This window comes from Notechis scutatus, chromosome Z (genome assembly GCF_049901735.1).
Source record: "Notechis scutatus isolate UNSWTSFEM ecotype Mainland chromosome Z, rNotScu1.2, whole genome shotgun sequence".
NCBI classification, from domain to species: domain Eukaryota; kingdom Metazoa; phylum Chordata; class Lepidosauria; order Squamata; family Elapidae; genus Notechis; species Notechis scutatus.
In genome coordinates, this window is record NC_142025.1 from 91,517,755 (window position 1) to 91,526,876 (window position 9,122).

The following is a 9,122-nucleotide window of genomic DNA, read 5'->3' on the forward strand; positions in this document are numbered from 1 at the left end:
CACCCTGTGACCTATCAAGCTACTCCCTAGATATCTTCAGGGCTCCATACGGTACTTAGATTATTGACTAGAACCTCTTCCAATTTTTTAAAATAATTTTTGTTCTGTGGGTCTGTAATTCTGGGGACTCTAATTTAGAGTATCCACATGCACCATTGTTTTAAGCTAACAATGCTCAATCTTTATCAGTTATTCTTCTTTCCTCCTTTTTCCCCCTTTCTTTCTCTCTTCTCTCCCCCTCCTTCTCTCTCTCAGCAAGTTTTTATGTGATTACAAGCACTGCATGGTAATTAGTGCTAAACTCATTTGCACAACTACAGTTAATTGGCTACAACAATTAATTAATGTGTTGGAAATTTGGCACCAGAATAAAAAAAAAGTTTTTTTTTCATCAAACAAAAGACAGAAGTTAAAAAAGAGAGATGGACAGACGGAAAGGCAAATTGACTGCACTTGGATTGCCCTCATAGCTCCCTCCTCTAGCAAAAATACATTGTTGTTTCCAAACTACAGAGTCCTTCAAACTTTTGTTTGATGTTTGTCACTTTAAATTCTTTAGCTATTTATTTTTGACTCTTCTACCCTTTATCGCCTCCCTTTTTAATTCATTCGTTTATTTTATATTTCCTTTTCCTCTCTCTTTTTTTTTACAACTTAAGCAAACTCATCTCACTGATAAAATATAGCATGACTAATGAGTGGAGCATGTAGAAATCATTGGGAGAATGTCCTTGGAAGACGAATGCATTTTCAGCAGAATAATTAACTTAATTAACAAATTCACATGCATATTCATCAGGCTATTAATGTCTTCTCAGCTCAGCTTGATGAACATTGCGGTAATAACAATCTCATTTGCATACTGCATTCTACTGCTATCCAAAAAAAAAAAAAAAAAAATTAAGCAACATACACAAACACACAGAAAAGAACACACTTTCAGCACCTTTTCTCTTCCCATCTTCCCATCACATCATGCATTTGCATGTTTATATGTTTAGAATGAAGTTTGTTGATTTCAACGTGGTCTGTGAAGCTGGAACATGCATAAGTAGTCAACTGTATTTCATGTATGTGATGTGTGTGTGTTTGAACTTTCACTATGCCTGTCTCTCTCTATCTTTCCAATCTCTCCCTAGGGAAGCCTTGGCACGGGTTCCAACTTTTTCTTCACTCTTCCCCCGCTGCCAAGCGGCGTCAACACAAAATTGCCATTTTCCCCAGCTCTCTATGGAGCAATCTTGAAAAGCAGTAAGGTGTGACGCCGAAGGACTGCCAACTCGGCAGCAGTGCCTGCGGAAAAACCGCAGAATGGAAGCAGAGAAATAGGATGGTGGTGGGTGCTGTTTTTTTTTTTTCCTACTGGCGCGTGGAGTGATTGGGAGGAGGGGTGGCAAAGAAGGGGGGTTGAAAGAGGAAAAAATAACGTAGCAGCTGTCGGCCTAATTCCACTAACACTCTGCTTGTGGTCATATTAGAAAAACAGATTATACTCCTTTGTGGCACTCATTTATTCCTGACATACGTTAACATTCTATATCTTAATTCTGCCTGCCTTTAGTTCGACCAGTGGACTTTGGGGCCAGGTTTTTTCCCCCATGAAATATATTGAGGAATATGGAAAGCAAAAGGAAATACTTGTTCTTCTTCTGTCATAATACTTCATAAACCATTTGACAATTCATTTGATAATAAGGGTTCCGAATAGGCAACTGTCAGGACTATCTTATCTAAATGCACTTCACTTATCCAACTCATTTGAATATGGTTGTGATAATCCCAAGCTTTGATGGGAGATAGTTATGGATAAAAGTCCCTGATGGTTACAAGTGGCTACAGGCAATTTCCCCCATTTCTGCCCTACAGATGTATTTGGGCTGCAACTCCCAGAATTTCTAATGTTGGAAATATTCCTGAATGCCCTTACTTCAGGGCAGGGCTATTGACTTATGATCTGAAATTGCTCAAGGCTTGGATGGGGGGCCAGTTTAGAAGCCAACACAGGCCATCCTGGACTTCAGTTTGAGAGGACGGCTGGATGTAGAAAAATGCAATAAATACATGACTCACAAATGGATCCAAGTCAAAAGTACAGTTCATGAAAACACCTCTGGATAAAGTATCAAGCATAAGCTGGGTGTACACTTTGATGCACAATGGATAGGTGAAGAACCTTATCCAACTCACCCGATTTCCTCAGTATATTTCAAAGTACTAAGTTTGCCAATGGTTGTATTAAAATCATGCTGCCCCTAAAGCAAAATGCTACTGTCCCAAGATAAATCCTGTCTCTGTCTACAGTCCCCACTCGTTTTTATACCAAGCAGCAGAATACCTCTGTGTATGTGCGCCCATTTGATGGGATTCAATTTAAGAGGAAAATGTTTTGACCTTTCATGGGTCTTTCCCCTCACCTTTTCCTCAATAAATAAATCTCCCTGTTCTGACGAAGTGGCCCAGAGGACAAAATTCTGATCATGTCATATTCATTGCAGAATACCTTATGCCACCAGACCTGAAATTCTAGACCTAGAAAACCTAGAACTACGCCACCTTAGGTCCAATCTAAGTATAGTATATAAAATCATACATTGCAATGTCCTACCTATCAACGAATACTTCAGCTTCAACCATAACAATACAAGAGCAAACAATAGATACAAACTCAAGGTTAACCGCACCAAACTTGATTGCAGGAAATACGACTTCAGCAACAGAGTGGTCAATGTCTGGAATACTCTACCTGACTCTGTGGTTTCTTCCCCAAACCCCAAAAACTTTAACCTTAGACTGTCTACTAGTGACCTCACCCCTTTCCTAAGAGGTCTGTAGGGGGTGTGCATAAGCGCACCAACATGCCTACCGTCCCTGTCCTATTGTTTCTTTTATTTTTCTTATATGTATTCATTTCATGTATTCATAACTATGTTTATAGTTATACCTGTTACCATATAATCGCTTGACAAAATAAATAAATAAAATAAAAATAAAATAAATGTCAAGCAGCCTAATAATCCTAGAGCATGCAGGCCCATACTCAACCCAAATCATGTGCTTCTTGGCACTCTCTTCTTATTCTCTGATAAGAGTGTCTGCTTTAGTTTCTCCTATGATGTTTTAAAATAAGCATAGTTCATAATCAGAGGTGGAAAGTAATAGGAAACGAAGCTTTTGAAGTGGATGCAACTTCTTTCTATTTGCTCACTCACTCACTAACTGACCACCTCACCTTCTTCCATCTTCACCAGTTTTATAGGCAGTTCTCGTTTAGCAAGCACTAGTGGGACCGGCAAGTTGCTCGTTTGATTTAAATTGTTGCTAAATGAATCTGCGATTGTGCTTACAATCTCACTTCAGCTTTCCTTTGCTTTATATATCTGCAAAGTTTGATCACAGAGTTCTTTTTCATCAATACCACCGCTAAATGAGGCAATGGCTAAACAAGGACTAACAGTATTTACCTCCTGAGGCATGTGTGCCTTCAGCTTTCTTCTCCCTCTTGCTTCCTAAAACATTGACAATGGTTTCTTCTGACACCAGATAAGATCCATTCCAAATTGAACCAGAAGTTTCCTGCACTTACTTTAAAACAACTTCATTTCCCCTTTTAGTACACTTAGAACCCCCATACCTCATTTGCACACCTCATGAGGCATTTCTTTTTCCTTGTTGCAAAAGGAGAGGGAAGGGAGAATTTCACAAACAGATATGTATTCAGATATATGAAAATACAATAACTCACACATACACACCCTACTCCTAGGTTATTTTACAGGAATTGGGACTGAATAACATGTATTGCTTATGGAAGAAATGTCTGGCAAGACCTGGGTCTGAATTTCATGAAGCTCCATGAGACAGCTGAAAATTTCTGTTTAAATTGCTACTCTTTTGTTTCATCAGTGCATTTAGCCTTTTACATAGGAGAACAGATCTCTGCTCAGCTCAGCTTACAATTTGCAAGGTGGATCCAAATATACAGAAGGGAGGCGGGGTTGTTTGCTTCTTGTTCATAATCAAGTGATCAGGATCATATTTGAATGGCCTTTTGACAGTAACCCAAGACAGTGTGTGACTCTGAATGAATTGCATATATATATAGTGAATAGATGTTTAAACTGTGGATGTTTTAGAGCCAGCTAAAACCCTAACAGCTGCATTGCTCATGGGAAATTTAACATGATGTGTGCGTGCATGTGTGTATTTCATAGCTAAGTTATTAGGGTGAACAGATATATCTTTCTCCCAAATATTTGCTATTGCAGAGTCCAATTCATTTAGATCTTATTTTCCAATACTATAATGCCCTCTTGTATTAAGAAAGATGAAGAAAGATTTCTAAATACAATAACTGGGGATTCCACATTTCCATATGTACAGTCTGATTCCAGCTTACTTGATACGTGCCTCTCTCCTTCCTTATGTGTACAATTCAGAATCTCTACTGTGCATTTTTTTTTCTTTTTCCCAGAGATCTTGTTACCCTTTAAGAGAAGCCAATAGATCCCTCCCTATTTAATAAACAGCAAAGTATCAAGTGAAGGCCCTCTGATATCTCATGGCAAACATGGATCTCCAGGGTTCAGTGTTGGCTAGAATATTAAATGATGTGTTGTTTTGCAGTGCAAACAATGTTGAAAGAGCATTACAAAGATTCTGGGAGTTTACTTTTTAGTGTTATTAATGCAACTTTCTGTTTAGATTAATTATTGGATATTACATATTTATAAGCTACCTTGCACTTTGTGGAAGAAAATATACATATTGCTAGCAAATGAATAAAGAAATAGTTTCTTAGGTAACAATCTGAATTATTCTCAAATATGCTTCCTCCACTTGGGGAAATCCAAGACTTCTTTGCTGCCATCTAGTGGTTGTCTTGATTTATGCATCTCAAATCCAGTAGAACTACAGCTATATTTCTTCTTTTTCAGTCTCTTCAAATGTGCTCCCTGATGGATCATGGCAAAGCTGTTTATGTGACCTCAAATCTCCCCCCGTCTCAACTTCCCACCATTTTGAACTGTAGAATAAGCTCTACAAAGTTCTGATTACTATGTTAACAAGAAAAACCATCAGAAAAAAGAAAATCCCAGCTTTGCCCAAATATGTGATACAGCCTGACTCCATTACTTACCCACTGTGGCTGCATTCCCTCTCCCCAAATAATAGGTGAGCCTCAGCCTTAGCTCTGACCTAAGTGATTTGTAAATACATACATCAACAACTAGCACAGAAAATAGATGCCCTGCAGTTTGCATACCATTTTTTTTAAAACAAAGCATCATAAGTTATTATTTCCCAGATCCACTACACGCAGGTGTGATGCTTCACTGCCATTTTCTAATTCTATCTTATGGAGCTGATGCAGTGAGGTGTTTTTTTTTCAAAAACAAAAAACAAAAAACAGTATTTGGGGCATGCCTTACATAATTATGCAGAAAGGCTCAGAAAGACCTTTGTGCCCAGCTTTGAGGGTGATACTCAATTCTGGGCAACTTTTCCAAGCACATTTCCCCGTCAGGTTGCCAGCACACTGCATTCTCTGATTGTCCTGTGCCGAGACCTGTTGCTTAGCAACAATCAGTACATTCATCTTTAATAAATTGCTGGCACCATGATGGCCAAGACTATAGGGAGGGGGAGAGTGGAGAGTTTGATTTGGGTGACTTTTTTTTTTTTTTTAAGGGAACACCATGTGGTTTGAAAAAAATGAAAGGGGAAGAAAAGATTAAAACATTTTAAAAATGCAATCTGTTGACACGGACTAGCCCAGATTGAGTCAGCCCATAGATGAGAATAAGCTTTCACTAGCTGCACGAGAACAGCTACTCACAAACTTGTGATATGTGAATTGTGCATATGTATAAAAGTGGGATGGAGGTGTGATGCTCCAGACTGCGTTTCACATTTGGAATGGCAACTGCCAAGAAAGTGTTGTGGTGGGTACTGGCCACGAAACCAAGCAGCAGAAAGCCAACATTAAAAGACCGAAATAGTGTTTACTAGCAAATATACCTGCTTCAGCAGCTCAGTCCAGAGAATATGATAAAATCTACATGGAAGAAATGCTGAATGAGAGAATCATAGAACCAAAGCTGGAAGAGATCATGTAAGTGAGTGCGTCCCAAACCTGGGTAAATTACTCAAAAGTTGGATAAAAGTGTTTTTTCTTTGGATAATGATATCCAAACCAATTACCCATCACAACTGGGACATTTAAATTGACTTAAAGATTGAATTAAAATATCCATTACATGCAGGTGTATTCAAGAACCTCCCAAATATTCCTATTAAGTAAAACATTGGTGAAATTACCAATGGAAATTTGTTGAAATGACAGTAAATATCATTCAATGATATTGTTTTTACAATACAGGTGGTCTTTGAGTTTGACCATTTGTTAAATGACCATTCAAGTGATGATATTACTGAAAGAAGGGACTTAAGACTGGTCCTCAAAGTTCAATCTCTCTCTCTCTCTCTCTCTCTCTCCCTCCCTCCCTCCCTCCCTCCCTCCATTTTGAATCTTCCTTCTATAACTTAAGAACATTATTCTATATTCGGCAGCCTGAGACACTACAGTATAGAGTATATTCTTTTCTGTGGCACCCCTTTACGGTCTTGAAATCATTCATTCATTCATTTGACTTGTGTCCCACCTACATTTGGTACAATACTCTTGCATCCTACTTTCTCACAACAACAATGCTGTGAGGTGGGGTGTGCTAAAAGAGACTGGCCCAAAGTTATCTAGCTGTTTTCCATCTCCCCAGCCCTCATTTTTCCTCAAGACCAAATATGCCTGTTTCCTCAGTCTGTCCCAGTAAGGCTTATTTCCTAGTTCTCTCATTATTCTCACTACCCATCTCTGCATATGTGCGGTTTCTCTGATTTTTTTCTTTAAAAATTGTGCCCAGAATTGGATTTTATGCTTATGTTGGGTTCTGACCAATGATAAATATATAATGCAAGTATTTATTTCCATGATTTGAAAGTTATACTTCTTATGATGTAATCTAAAATTGTTTGCCATTTTAATCAGAAATAGGAGGAGGGGTGTATATTAAGTGTGTTTGATGCTTTGAGTTATTTTTAAAAAAATAATAAAGGCAGGATAAAAATAAATAAATATAACATTACAATGACGCTCTTATTTAGCCTGCTACATAAGCAATCATGTTTTTTTTCTTTATCTTATATCTTTATTTCATATCTTGCTGCTATTAGTCAAACTCCTCCTTTTCAGGAAAGAACAGAAAGAAGTTCATGCAAATCATCATCCATTTTAGATTTGAAGTCTGCCAATTTGGAAGAAGAAACATCAACTCAACTTGACTTCTCCATAACACTGGCATCTGCATGTGCACATTTTGGTGTCTATTTTTATAACAAGGCAAACCAAAAAATCATTTTTTTTTTGAAAATAGAAACACTTATTATAGAAAGATTGAACGCTAATTGCTGAGAACAACAGTTTATTTTTGAGCAAACTCTGATCTTGACATCTTGTCTTTTTAACTCTTGATTGTACTTTGGACTGTTCCCTTGAATTTGTATTTGTATTTTTTTCACTTTAATGATGTTAACCCTATTTAGCTCTTTAAATTCATATTTGGCAGCTAATATTTTCTAGATGGTTCATGACATCTTCTGGATTAGACCTTGGACTTTGCTAAATCCAGTAGACACAGTACAATTATCCCTAGTAAAAAAAACTGTAGAAGGAGATATTGTTCACATGTTGCTTGCTGATGATTTATGAGCAAAGTAGAGGTGACTGAGTTCAAACAGCTAAACCAGAAGTCATGGTTTACAAACAGATTTCATGTACTAGGTTAAGGCACAAATTTGGAGGGAAAAATCACATTATAGCTTAATAATTTGAGAAGCCAGTCTGTGTCTGATTTAGACGTAAACAGCTGTTGGAGCTTAAATAGACCACAGACCTAGAAGCCGTGTTCTGGTTTGATGTAATCTAGTTTTATCTATATAAATATTAGAGAAGCGCCACAGTAATTTTGTATTGGCCTCTTTGTTACGAAATAGACTGCTGAGTGTATTACAGAATGTGTTACATGTTCCTCTTCCTATAAGGGAATGTAGGTTGAAACCGTAAAGGAGAATCATGTTTTAAATTTTCAATGCTAGTTGGAGATAAAAGGAGATAATGCTCTACACAAGGATACCAATTTTCATGCTGGTATCTCAGTGTTTTATTACTGATGTGTATCTAATGCTAGAACTTATTTATTTGCTTTGCAAGTCTTATCCCGACCATTTGCCACTTTACCTTTACTCTGTGGGTTTTGAAAAGGGGTTTGGGGGGGCACTTCCATGTAGCCTGTCAGTTCTCCCTGATAACTCCATGGTTTATTCGAGTCTGGCTTAATGTTTTATGTAAATTCAGCTTCTAGATGTGTGCACCATAGTTTATGGTTATGTTGTAACCAGCTAGTTATTTCCTATTCAATAAACTATAGTTAGGATGAAGCAACTGTGTCTTACTGGAATATGTAAACTCCAAGCTTTACATTAGATGATTTTTTTTTCATGCCACACAGGTTGATAATTATGATGACTGTTGTTTTTAATTAGCTATTTTATTTGCATTATGTAGTTCAATTGGATTCTAAAGGTGGCATATATACAAATGTTCTAAATTACATAAGTAATCATCAAAATTATTTCAATTACAGACAAACAAAAACAAAAACCTGTAAATGAAATAACAAATGAGCTAGCTAAACCAAAGACCTCCTTTTGTTCAATCAACTGCTTGTTGAGTACCATAGTAAGGATAATATTGTTTTCATAGTTTTATAGTTAGTTTTTTATAGTGTTATAGTTCAATTGCCAAAAATTAATTAAATATTTTAAAAAGAACATAGGAGAGATTTGCACAGATGAAGACAGAATGGCAGATTTCTCAATAATTTTTTTCTATAAAAGTCCAAACTACATGTTTTAATTAAACTTGCTTACAATTACAACACAGGTATAAGCATAAGGATATTGCAACAAAGACAGAGGAGCATTACATTTAAAAATATATATTTAAAGATAAACTCATTTTTTAAGTAATGTGAAATGTTGCCCAATTGAAAGAGGAGACCAATGAA

At 36.9% G+C, this 9,122-nt stretch overlaps 1 long non-coding RNA gene across 1 annotated transcript; it reads left to right on the forward strand.

The window, feature by feature from the left end:
- The first annotated feature begins 1,139 nt into the window (after positions 1–1,139).
- On the forward strand, positions 1,140–8,493 carry LOC148128991 (uncharacterized). Its single transcript, XR_015745675.1, has 3 exons — positions 1,140–1,336; positions 4,935–6,116; positions 7,250–8,493. It is a non-coding gene; the product is annotated as an uncharacterized LOC148128991 (long non-coding RNA).
- Positions 8,494–9,122: the final 629 nt, after the last annotated feature.